The following is a 13,549-nucleotide window of genomic DNA, read 5'->3' as shown; positions in this document are numbered from 1 at the left end:
GCATAAATATCCCCTGTCATTGAAAACTTGGTGTCACTTCTGTAAGTTAGATGGGGCTCAGATGGACCAGGGGGTTCTGAGTTCAGAGAGCAAGTAAGAGGAAAGCATTTTAATACAATATAAGGTAAGCTTTTCTTTCTCTTAACAGTGCATACCCAAAACCTTCACTACTGTTAAATGCAAGGGATTTTAGTTTTATTTTACAGATGACCTGCGAACACTTAAAATAGTTGCAACAGTTTCTCTGTTTGGAAGAGCCTAGGCAAAACGTAGAAAAACATTTATGTACCATATAGTCAAATGCATTGTTCAGTTAATGTCATGTTGCCGTTAAAAAATTACTTTCAAATAGTGGATTTTGTAAATCCTATGTAATCAGAACTTCTAAGCATTAATTTACCAGCCTAAAACTTGCCAGAATAGATACAGTTGAAATTGAGAGCAGACAGCTAAGAGTGAAAAGTAGTAATATTCTGTAAAGATTTTATTGCTTTTGACTTTGATTATTGGTTTTGATGAGATCGCTCACAAGGCAACCAAGCAAACAAATAAGTTGCATGAAAAATTTTAAGCAAGAGGAGGTTTTTTGCTGTGTATATTCCAAAAATTTTCAGAATGTTTCAGAAGATTTAGAATTCAGGATTTTTTTCAGAAGATCAGGATATACTCCTTCCATGTATAGACATGAAGTACCTAAAATTACCTTAAATCAAGAAAAACAAGAAAAGGTATGGGGGAAAAGAACAGAAAACAATACTGTAAGAAATGTTTTTCTTCTTTCATTTTACTTGATGGATTATTATTATCATTTTATTTTGTACGTGACACCCTCTGACCTCTTCCTCCTTTTTACTTTTCTCCTTATATTGTCTTGTAGAAGGAAAGGGTGGAATACAGGGTCTTATTTATAATCTAAAAACACATAGGCAGAAAAAAAAAATATCCTGGACTTCAGTAAAAGTTGATGGCCAGACAACAATAAATTGAGTATCTGAAGCACTATATTTGACCTTACTACAAAGCCAGAAGTCTCCATATTAGATTAAGATCACCACAAACAGTCCCAACAGTGTAAGCATACCTGACCCTGTAGGCAAGGGATCACCTGGAGTTCAGAAAATCTTGGATTTTTGATCATACCATCAACAAATACATGTACTTATGGTAAGGTATTATGCAAAAAGAAGGTGTAATAAATATAAAATCATAAGACTGACAGCTTTCTTAATACTTTGTGCATGGGAAAAGACTACAGCCACTATAACTTGTTTTGCTCTTGATCTTGTACACTCCTCCATAGCTAACTCTCATTTGCATACACACCATAAGAAGGTAAAACCCTTTGTAAAACTGAGTTTTTTGTTTGGAAAAACACACAGTGGATCTGTCAAATTTGTCATGCAAAAAAAGTGCAGGCCTCCCTCATAAACTTCCAGAGACTACCTAAATGATTCTAACAGAGACTAACAATTTTCAATCCGTAATGCTGCACAAAAGTCAATCTTTCCTTTTGGAGAGGAAAAGGCCTATTAAGCTCATTGAGTCATTAAGCTGGTGCATGCACATTTTCTCTCTCCTTTTACTGCAAGTTGTATACAAAACTGGATGATAAAGCCCTAACACTATTTTTGGAAGGAAAGCTCAGATCTTAGCAGGACTTTCAAGAGCAGCCCAATACATTTACAACAAAAACAATTTTTCCAAGATGGTCTTGGTACCTGGATGTTTACTACAATGTTTGGGTAACCTAATAGTTATTGAAGCAAAAGTCCATAGAACTGTTCTTTGAATGGATGCAGAGGGGGAGATGCCATTCCCCACGCATAACTCTCCATAACCTCCTTTTGTTTCTTAAGCTTCATCTTCCTGCAACAACTTTCTCCAACAGGTTGATGAGGTAGAAGTTGGCTACATTCCCATTCAGCTAGTGGACTTGGACAGCTCTCCTAAATGCACCAGCAATATAAACATATACAAAACAAAATCACACAGAGTTAAAGGCATTTAGCGTAAGCTTTCATGCAGTGGAAGTCTTTATAGTACGGCTTCTGCAATCTTTAATTTAAGGTGATTCTGAATGTGATGCACACAGAGGTTACTGGGCATACTCTACAGTGGAGTCCTTGAAGAACTGGGCTTCCTTTAGAAATGCTGGAGCCTTTTTTCCTTTAGGCTGAAATGTAGGGGCACTAGTTCTGTCAGCAGCTGTTTTACCAGCTCCTGGATTAGTTACGGGAGAACTAAATACTGACATTCACTCTCCCAGATGAAAACATCCTTATTCATGCAGTGTTATAAAGAAAGTCCAACACTGCTGTAAACACAAGCAGCAATGCAGTCTTGGTTCTTGCCACAGAGTACTGATTTCACACACATTTGCAAGAAAAACACTGTGCAAGCATTTAATGTAGCAGTACCTTTCTTAGTAGCATGACAAAAGCCTTTGTTGCTTTCAATATAGCTTGAAAATAATCCTGTAGCATATGAAGAAGCTAATGATTTAACATCCCTTTCCCCTTTCTCTATCCCAACACAAAACACTGAAAATAGTACTTTTGTATTATTCAATTCCCCAAAATGTTTTTTCCAAAAATAACTTTCTGCTTATAACATTTAGACTATTTTTTATTAAGGTCATCTCACTGTATCTTTTATCAAGGACAGCATCATCTAGGTTAGGAGAATAGCTTTGTTCACCTTTACTTTACACAATCCACAAGCCTTTGAGAATTAACTTTCACAGGTTGTGGAATTATCCCAAATACACATCAGGGTTAACCTAGGATGAGTTTCCAAGGTTCTCCTGCAAAAGGCTCAAAACAGTTCATCAGCCATATAGGTATGGTGCTGACACAACATAGTCTTCGCTGAGATGGGACACAGTGCACAATAATGCAGTAAAAGGAAAATATATCTGAGATGTAATGGTCACAATCCTTCTCTTAACAGAGGTGCCAGAGGATTTCTAACACTTAGGCAGAATAGAGGATATTTATAAATGGTTTTGTCCAAAAGACTCTCACATACTTTATATTGCACAGTACTCTATTTGAGTAACAAAGCTAACTATCAAGCAGATGTCACAGGGATTTGGATCTTTTGTTCCTGAAAGTCCAGGAATTTCAAATAAAAGTCTTGGATAAGTAACCACCCAATCCATTTTAGAGCAACACACTCAAGCAAAAAGACCTTATTGAGCTTTAACATATACTTCCCCATATCTGCTAAAACTGCAAACAGCAAAGGAAGATGTAGATGAGTGTGGTTAAACCTTTCTTCCAGTGATCATTATGGTATCTTTCCATTTTCAGAGACAAAGTGACACATATAGAACTGTTCATTTTATTTTCCATGCTGTATTATCTTACACAATCATATTCTCCTTATAAAACGAGTGAAGAACTGTACCTTTCAGATATCTCACAGGGCACTACCGCAAACAACTGCCTGCTACAATTAGCCTTTTTGGCATGAAACCCGGGCTACTTCATGCTATACTCTAATTCAGTGTTTTTTCCTTTTCTTACTTGCTACCAATTTCTCAGAGCCCAGAAATGTCAAGAGGTCAACAATTACATCGTTCAGAATATATCCTGAAAGTAAGAGTGACCCTATGTTATATCTTCATTTTTCCCCTTTGATCATCGTTTTATTTGACTGTATTTCAGTAAATTATCCATGTAGTTTTTATTTTGACAGCTCTCTTTACAGCAGTAAAACAAAATGTGTGCATTGCAAATGGCAAAGATTCAAATTTCAGCTATGTTTATCCAAAATAGCACTGAACTGCTTCTGTACTTATGCTATACTGCCTACAGCCTTACGGAAGGGGAGACAGATGGGATGAATTTAGCAGGGAAACAGCTGTGGCTTGAAGAAGAGACAAGCAAAAGTTTTGCTATCAGGCTTCATTATGTATCAAGGTACCAGTAAAATGTGTATCCGTAAGGCAGCCAAAAAAGTGTTTTTCACTTGACTAGTGATAATTACCTTTTTTTCAACAGCTGACAATGTTCTAAGCAGCATTCAATAGGTATAATAATTAAGCAATAAGATAAGACAAGCAGTGCCTTGCTGGGGATTATGGCTCGCCTCGGGTGTGTTGTGAGGCACAAGGCTGAAGGGCGAGTGACTTCAGCCACCCGAGAAATGCAATAATCCCTCAGAAATGCACTGCCTGTAGTGTTTTCCTGCTATTAAAAATGGAAATTTAAAAAGGACAAAACGTTAGACACATTTCCTGTGGATTTTATAGACATGGGTTAATGTTACAGAAAGCCAATGAAGAAATTCCATTTCTGCCCAGCCTCTGAAAGCCTTTTCCCCAGGATGCATATACTGCCCTTCAGCTTGTTTGTCCATTTTATTCATAAAACTGGTTTGAGAAGCCCAACTATTTGCACCACCTAATACATGTGTGATCAGGCACAGCAGATTACAACAGCCTTCATGATGGTTAAAGTCAGAGTGCTTTTAAATCAGATGTCTCCAGATACTTAATCTGTGCAATTGACTAAGTTTGGTGTAATTTTACAGACAAGCTTTTTTCAGTTTTGAAACTGCATGCGTGTTTGTGTGCGTGTATGAGAAAGGTCAGCCACTTGAGTGAACCTAGCAGAGAGAGAAAAAATAAAAATAAATCAAACTCAAAGTTGTTTTTGACTACATATAATTCACATAGCTAAAACTAAGGCTAAATCCTTCCTAGTGTGGGAAGTGCTAGTGTAGCACTCAGAAGGATTACACCACTTTACATAAGCAGAGGAAAGATTACTATGATTTCAGTCTTACCACTAAGTCAACCTTTTGAATCTGTGGACCTGGAAGTATTCTGCAATCTTGACTTGAATCAAATCAGAATTCTAAAGGCCTTTAAGGATCAAGTCTTGAACGAGAGATATTTGGGACAAGCATGTATTTTCATACATATAACTGAAGGTGGAATATGGCTGCTAAAGGTTAAAAAGGTCTTTAAAAACAAAAACAAACAAAACAACAAAAATAATTTCTTTTCCTGCACACAAGATTTTACTGTTCACAAAGAACAATTTAAACAACCATATCTATTACTCTTTTCCATTCCTTTATCACCACTTTTTTTTTTCAGAACCAAACTAAGAAGCCCACAGCACACACAACACTTCCTTGAGTACATTAAAAATGTAGATGCTAAGTACCCCTTTTTATACTGTCTTTACTTACAGCCACTTCCGTACTCCCAATTTCAGTATAACTTCTGATATTTAAGGTAACATTTCTAAAAACTAACACAATGCCTGTAACTATTAGGCTACTACCAATTTGCACCATCACAAGGCACAATAAAAACTTAGTTACTTTTTTATTATTATTATTATTATTATTATTATTACCACCATTATTATTATTATGACCATTATTATTATTATTATTATTATTGAGTGCACTCAGAATCGGATAATGAATAACTGAAGTTTCAGAAATGAATGACAGTTTAAGTTAGACAAGAAACGGGCAACAGAAGATTCCATCTGCATTTTAAAGAACAAAAAATGGTGCAAAAATAAGTCTTTAGTTTCATAATCCAAAACCAACAGCACTTCCAATGAATTTGATAGATCAAACCCAAAAATCACGAACAAAAAAAAAACCTGTAAGTGAAATGTTAGTTGTATAACTTACTGGCACAAGACACATCAAGGCTAAACAATCAAAGATTAAAAAAGAAAAAAAAGGCTAGATGGGAAAAATGAAAGCATCCACAATTACATCAACTTCCAAAGGAGCAGAACTGCACCTTGTGGAAGCAATCAAAATGGTGGAGTTATCAGGAAAAAGCTGCCTTCCAGTAGCCTTGCAAAAATCTACTCACTTCTATATTAAGAACATAAATTGCCACTAGTTTGGGGTCTCCTTCACTTCAACAGTAACCCTGGAAGCAGGCAGGTGCATAGATTTTGTTATGGCACTGGTAAATTTTCATGTCACACAAAGCCTTCTGAATGTTACTCATCTGTCTGTTTTCACTTCCCCATTATATGGGAACAGAGGATTTCAAATAGCCTTAGTATGAAAATCTAAGAGTTATACACAGAGAGCGAAACCAAAACTGCAGAATCTGCTACTGCTTAAATGGGTTAATAACTAGATTTTACAAGTATTGTGAGTTCACTTAAGGCCCAATATAAAGATCCCAATTACTATTAAATATCCCAACTGTGTAGTTGCCACTGATCTACTGCATAGTGTTAGCCTCACAGCGACTACTTGTAAATATATTTCTGAATGTTCTGACATATCACATGGATATCACAGAAACACAGCACAGAAGAATGAACTTTAAAAATGCAGGCGCAACACAATATAGAAGAAAATAAGGTGACTGTAACAGTCAGAGATTTCAGCAGTTTACTTTTTAGATGGTCTAAACAATCAAGACTTTCTAAAGTAACACAGGGAGGATTGTCCTCCAGAGTTTCTAATACATTGCGAAGGGTACTATCCTGGGTAGAAACCTTTATTCTGTTGCTTTGGATACCTTTTAGCAGATGCTTTCAATGAACTGGGACATGTTTTGGTGCTGTTTCTTGTCATTAAACAACAATGCTTCTATGAACCCGCTGGCAAAGGTGTGCTTGGATCCATCCTGCTCACTTCTTATTTCACATCTCTGGGGAACTGGTGAGGGAGGTGGGGAAGACTGGTCTACTGTTGTGGACCTGAAGGGCTACTACCAGGCACTGAAGACAAAGTATTTCAAGAAGAAGATACGGTGGTGGTTAAGGTGTAATTGGTGGATTAACACAAGAAGAATTGTATATGATCACTGGAAACGACCCCCATCTAAAATAAAAAATTAAAAAAAAAAGCAAGTTTGTAGCAAATAAGCAAATGTAGGAGGAAAAAAAGGGGGTTTCACTGGAAGGCCATGGGTAGGCTTGCAACGTGTGCTTTTTCCAACATCAGTGTGATGCACTGCATGGCACAAAGCATTTCTAGATCTTGACACATCAAGGGGAGTCTGGGCTGGGCTATTAAAAGTATCACCTTTATCCACCTCCATTTCAGAGGAGAGAATCAAGAATTCTTTGTTAATGCTAAATTAACATTTAAATTTGAAACTCGGCAACTGTGCTGACAACAGAAAGTAACAAGAACAGCCTGGAACCTTATGTTGTGCTGTTTTATGTCACACATTTCAGGGCTTTTTACATTCCCGGTAGACAAGAGCACAAGCTTACTATTAGTGAGCTGAAGGCTTTGACTCCCAGAAGTTGATGGCATGAATAAGAACTAACCTCATGTCTGTTCTGGAGAAGGCTGAGCACATCAAAGCAGTCGAGTTGAAGATATTCTCAGGAGTGGACAATTACCAGACCCTTCACAGAAGGGGTGTTAGTCAGAGTGTTGATAGCTGTTCAGAGAAGCAAGCAAACCTGGCTATTTTTCCACCTAGCTTTTCTTTGAGGCATGGACTATCCCCCCATTTATAATATCCCAGATATTATTCTCCCGTTTCTAAAACGTTGAAGTTGTGGTGACCAGCTGTCCTGATAAGAAAAGCGAACACAGACCCTGTTCCCTTCTCCATTGACTACATTGCTAAGATATCAAAGCTAATCCTTAAAAGAAGGTAATTCAATAATTATTGGCCTGTTAATGTGACTTCAAATGCATGAAAAGTGTACAAGACATTTTGAAGGAAAAAGAATAAATAGGGACATAAAGGTAAATGGAAAACACGAGAAACTGAAACACAAATTAACTCACGCAGATTCTGCTACATCAATCCTAATTTCTCTAGCAGCTGATTTTTATTTATGGATATGGAATAAATCTTACCTACATTAACTTAACCAATCCATTACATATCATGCCACAACAGCAATTGTTAACTAAGCAACTAGTCATTGTTGGTAAGTAACCGACTTAAAAAAGAGCACAACCAACAGGAACAACTGAAGCTAAGGAAGAAATTTAAGAATTTCTTCTCATTGAGTTTAAACAGATATTTTAATATTTTGAATTACGACTCAGCACAAAAAGTGGGAGTGGGCTGATAAATTTAAGAGATGTCATAAACTTAGAGAAGGTCAGGGGCACTGCACAGAAAGAAACAGATGACTCAGAAGAATGGAACGGCAGAAAAGGGAAGAAATTTGATAGTACAAAGTCTTATGCTAGAGACTTAATGGATTCTTAGTTCACAGCAAAAGTCTCTGCTAACAATTTGGATTTACTTGTGAGGAAGAGGTCCTGGATGCACTTCTTGGATAGAGATGGATTACCAGCTGCCAGTATTACGTAGCTGTAAGAAAGGCAGATGTGATCATAGGATCCGTCAGTCAAGGAATTTACAGTAAACATATTAATTCCACCATCCAAGACATTCAAATGCCTTCTTCCAATACCCTGCAGACAGTTCTGATTGCCTATATTCAAAAAAGATCAACAACCAGAAAATGGAGGGAGAGGAAAAGCTTATTGTAAAAAGAACAAAAGAAAAAGGCTTCATTTATTATTCAAAGTAGGACTGAATGGGTACAACCATTGTCTAGAAATACTGTGCAGATAAAATAAAAACAGAACAAAAGAACTACTTATACCAGTTTTGGCTCAAAGAAAAATAGGTACAAGCTGGCCACAAATAAATGCAGATGGAAAATAAGAAAGGCCCCAATCAGTACACCAGTGGTGCTGGAGACCCTTGATCAACTTAAGCAATGAAGCCTAACGACTCTTACAATGGAGCCCAATACAGTCCCAAAGGAATTGTTATATGTATATCAAATATATAATCATATAATGTATTTATAGGTTCACTAATAGCAGTAGTAGAGGAACACAGAACTCAGCAAACTAGAATACATCTTACAGAACATTATTATGTTCCCTAAGCTTCTATCTGAAAATTGTGTGTGATATTTCCCTCTACTTCTCATTTACTTCTCAAGAAAGGTAACTACTGATCTGTGCAGTATTTTGCAGCATTTTCTGAAGACTCTATATTTTATTCTTAGCACACATTTTCAGGTTTTTTAACAACTAAGATAATTTTTGCTTTATGTATATACTGGTCAACTAGTTGGGAAATAAATTTTAAGGAGAGTATTCAGGAGCTTATATAATCTTACACAATCTGTTAACTATTTAGAATGGAAATACTGATACATATAATATACATGTAAAACTATATAGATATATGCATATACATACACGCTGTATATACACACACCTATAATGAGAAGGAAAAAAATTAAGTAGACAGTGACCTGGGGAGAAAGAGGGAGTGAGAGTTTTGAACATCTAGTTCCTATTCCAGACCATGTGCATGTGTTAAAACATTCAGACACGTTAATCAAAAGCCAAATACGTTTTCAGATTCTGACAGGATTTGCTACACATACCTATCTGTTTGCGCGTATACACAACATTTGTAGATCACTTCTACAGTACTTCTCTGGAGTATACGGTTCTCAACCTAAAATGTGAGTCTATTAAATAGCAATAAAAAATAAGTAAGAATGATAACCCCAAATTCTGGACAGAGCTGAGAGTTTTATCTGGCTGCACTGCAATGCAGAATGCATTGACCACAAAGCTTTTTACCACCTCACTGAATGAAAGGCTACACAAACAACTCTCTCTCCAGTTGTTGGAGCAATCCTGTTACAGCGAAACCACACCAAAGATACATGGGGAAGAATAAGGATGCTCAGGAAAAAGCAAAGCGGTTTAAACACTGAGGCAATTCTAATAATCAAAGATGTTATGGACAATACATATACTTATCACTATTTTCAATATAAAAAATAATGCCTTTTAAACTAAAAAGCCACAACTTAATACAGCTTTTATTCTATAATTGCATTTCAAAACAGATGCTTAGTCTAGTGAGTAGAAAGTAACAATTGCTTCATTATTACTTAATACTAACCTATCAGTACAACAAAAATAGGGAAGACAATATATTCAACAAAGAACAAACTGGTTTTGAAAGAAAAATAAAGGCCTTTTAAGCAACGGTCAAAACTGAGTTTTTCCACCCATCATCATTTCTTGAAAAAACAAAAAGGCATCATGATCTTTAACAAGAAAAATGTAAAATATGCAGTGCAACTTATTAGCTTCAGTTATCAAGAAATAATTTCAACCAATTGTTCTACTGGAGAATTACTAAAGAAACCCAAAATCTCTATTCAGATTGTAATGGTGACAGCAAACCACTTCTCATGATTTCACATGTATTAGCTACTTGAAATAGCTGGTATAATCTCGATATATATGCCTCAGTTCTCATAAATCTGTGTTCTCTCATGCATATGCAATCTCTCAAACACTATTCACTTAGTAACAACAGCAATAAAATGAATGGTGGAAGAACATTAAAGTCATTGTCGAAGTCAGTATCATTTATTCTCCCTAACTCCTATAGAGGTCCGCTTAAGGATCCATTTTAGCAAGTCTTCCACATACGCTTATCCCCGTAAGAATCATACATTTCCCCATAGGTGGAAAACAAATATAATTTGTGACATCTTGTGCTGTACAGACATTTCGGCACAGTTGCTGCACTCCTCTACCATGTCTGAAGGGGAAGGCACCCCAGGTAGTTGGCTGCAGACACATCTCAGCAACATGGCACGTAGTTACAATTTGACACATATAGTCTTTATAAATCCAATGTCTATGAAGTCAAACAAATCTCCTTCTTATTTATAGTAACAGGCAAGAGCAGATCTCTGCCGTCTTGTTACACAGATGGTTGTAACATTTTTATAGTTAACTTACAACCACTGATGCCTGAGGAATAGACACACATCTGCCCCAAACTGCCAGTCCTGTAGGCTCTCCTTTTTAACTTTAGCTACCAAAAATACAGTTAAAACAAATGCATTACCATTAACTCCCCAAATTACCACCGCAAAAAGCCCCAGTTTTACCCCGTTGTGTAAAATGCATTGTTAATGTTGCATAGATTGAACAGTGAGCACCCACAGCAAAATATATCAATTCCAACCACCAAAATTGGAAATTTCAGAAAAACTTATAGCTCTAAATCCCATTTACTAAATTTAGTTAAAATTAGTTCTGAAAACACTAATTAGAAGCCTACAGCTTTATGTTTTATTAACAATATTTCAAAAGGGCCTTATACTTAATGTAAGCATACAAACTATTGCTCATTTCTACTATGAATGCACGTCTACAGAATAGGAATTTGAAGAATTTAATTGTAAAATTGGCTTTCAGGTTGAAAATTTACATCAATATGCTCTTTGCTACACCACAGACATTTTATTTTTCCAAGATTCAGCCTTGCAAAGGCACCCACACTGACCAGCTCATTTCCACTGGCAAAGCCCTGTACCATGCTACCTAATATTTTTGAGATAATGTGCTTAGCAGTTAAAGCACTGTCTAAAATGAAAAGCACATAGGTACAAAAATACCAAATCAAGAATAAACTACTGTAAAAAATCATACACAGATCTAAAGCAAAGATCCTCGGGGTTGCTAGATTAACAACATTAATTGAACACCTGTTCTGAAGTTCCACTGCAGTCTTAACCTGTCACCATAGTCCTGCAAATTGCACCTTTCAATATAAGTTTGTTCCAATAGCACGTGTCCTCTGTGTCATTTAGATGGACAACTACTTCTTTTAAAACTGCATTTCAGTGAGCAAAAACACTGAAAGGGATGGATATTTGCATTACATAAAAAGACTAATTTTAAATCATCTTTAAAGACTGTAATTTAAAGCAACCCTTTCCTTTAAAGCCTCCTTATATCATTCCAGACAATACGCATATGTAGCATATAGCCAGACTGAAAGATGGGAATGGCAAAAAAGTCATCTTGTTCATTTTCAGCAGTGTAAATATCAAAACTGTCCAAACGTTGCTTCAAAATAAATTCTGATTGATCAATTAGATCTCGTTCCTTCCACAAAATAGTTACAGCAGGGCCTTCGTGCTCTCATAGCAGAACAGAAGTAGTGACAAAGATTTCTTAGGTACAAATGGCACAATTTCATATGATTCAAATGCAAATGTTAAGTCCAAAATTAAGTCAAATTAATTTTGCTACAAGAAACTATCTAAAGAGAGGCAGAATAAAAACAGATAGGAAATTGGGTAGGAACCCACTGCACGTTATTGTGTTGCAAGACTACCAGGGTTATTTGTAGCTGGATAAAAATGGGCAGCAAATAATTGTGACAAGAAATAATCACCCTTAAAATTGTGATTATTAGTATCTGAGTGATGGATGGAAATCTGAGGCAAAGCACATCAGTATTTGTTCTTCTCTCAATTGCTACATACCCTAGTCAGATCTCTAGTTTCAAAAATCAGAAGAGGAAAAATCATTGGTTTTTATGTGGTAGAAGTCGTAGAATTGTAGAATCATTAAGGTTGGAAAAGACCTTTTTCTTCACTTAGAACTGAATAGTTCATAGCTGATTTATAGGGAACTGATACTGAAAACTATTATAATTTTCACATGGAAGCTAAAATCAGATTACACTGAATTTTTAAAGCTGTTTATTAGCCTTGTCATTATAAAGCCTTGTCGTTAATTACCTAGATTTTAAATAAATACAGAGTAAGAACATAATTAAAAATGTTAAAAGAATTCCCTCTGAAAATGTTGTTAACCTATACTGTCAGTGATTCAAATGCCTGATAAATCTCTGCCATATTTAAATATTCTAAAATATTAAATATGACAAATACCATCACTGTCCTGTTTTCTCTCCTTGCCATCATCAAAACAGCAGCAGAAGGTAGGGCACTGCCTGCAGCATGACCACTCTGCTTTCAAACCACTTTTCTGTTCTGGATTAATGCTTTCAATCTTTTCTAGTGTATAGTCACTGCTGCTGTAGCAGAGAACAAGCAACATTTTCCAGTAGGTCTATTTGGCTCTTACATAGAGGAAAGACTCTCCAAGAGACTCACAAAGAGTTCTCATATCCACCCAGATACTAGTAGTGCTACAGGGGAACAACTAGGGAATAAAAAAAAAAAAAAAGATTTATATTCTCCCCCCTAAAAGTAACAGAGTCCTCAGTGCATGTGTCCCCCAAATGCTGAGAATCTACTGCACACAAAAGAAAAAAAAAAAGAGGTGGGTGGGGACAAAGAGGTGAGATCAATGGAAAAATTATGTGGTCACATAGACTAGGGACACAATTGTAGTATCTGGAGTTTCTTTGTTCTCTGAGCTATAAAAAATGATGGTAATTCTGGGGTACGGCGGAACAGGATGAGGTTCAGACAAATCTGAAAAGGAAGAGGAAAGAAGGGGGTTTGGAAGACTGAAAAGAAAGCAGGGAGAGTGAAAAAAAAAAGATGTTAAAATGGACAGACAGATAATGAAAAGATGGAGATAAAAAGTCAATAGCTGGAAAAAAAAAGTGATCATACAAGACTGGATGTTTCAGTATGTGCAAACTCTGTTCTTGTCAGGTGGTCAGTGGTCAAGAATAACAAACTTTTGCCCTGGCTGGACTACTTAGCCCAAATGAGCTTAAACTGTACTCTGCCTTTCACTACTGACAAGA

The 13,549-nt window shown here is 36.2% G+C and overlaps 1 protein-coding gene across 9 annotated transcripts in view; it reads right to left on the bottom strand.

Moving 5' to 3' along the window:
• The window catches only part of SDCCAG8 (SHH signaling and ciliogenesis regulator SDCCAG8), a 108,548-nt gene that overhangs the window by 26,351 nt on the left and 68,648 nt on the right, over positions 1-13,549 (bottom strand). The gene's annotated exons all lie outside the window — the stretch shown is intronic.

This window comes from Anas platyrhynchos, chromosome 3 (assembly GCF_047663525.1).
Source record: "Anas platyrhynchos isolate ZD024472 breed Pekin duck chromosome 3, IASCAAS_PekinDuck_T2T, whole genome shotgun sequence".
In the NCBI taxonomy this organism is placed as follows: Eukaryota; Metazoa; Chordata; class Aves; order Anseriformes; family Anatidae; genus Anas; species Anas platyrhynchos.
Note: the sequence above shows the minus strand (reverse complement) of the source record. Positions and strands in the feature narration are given on the sequence as shown.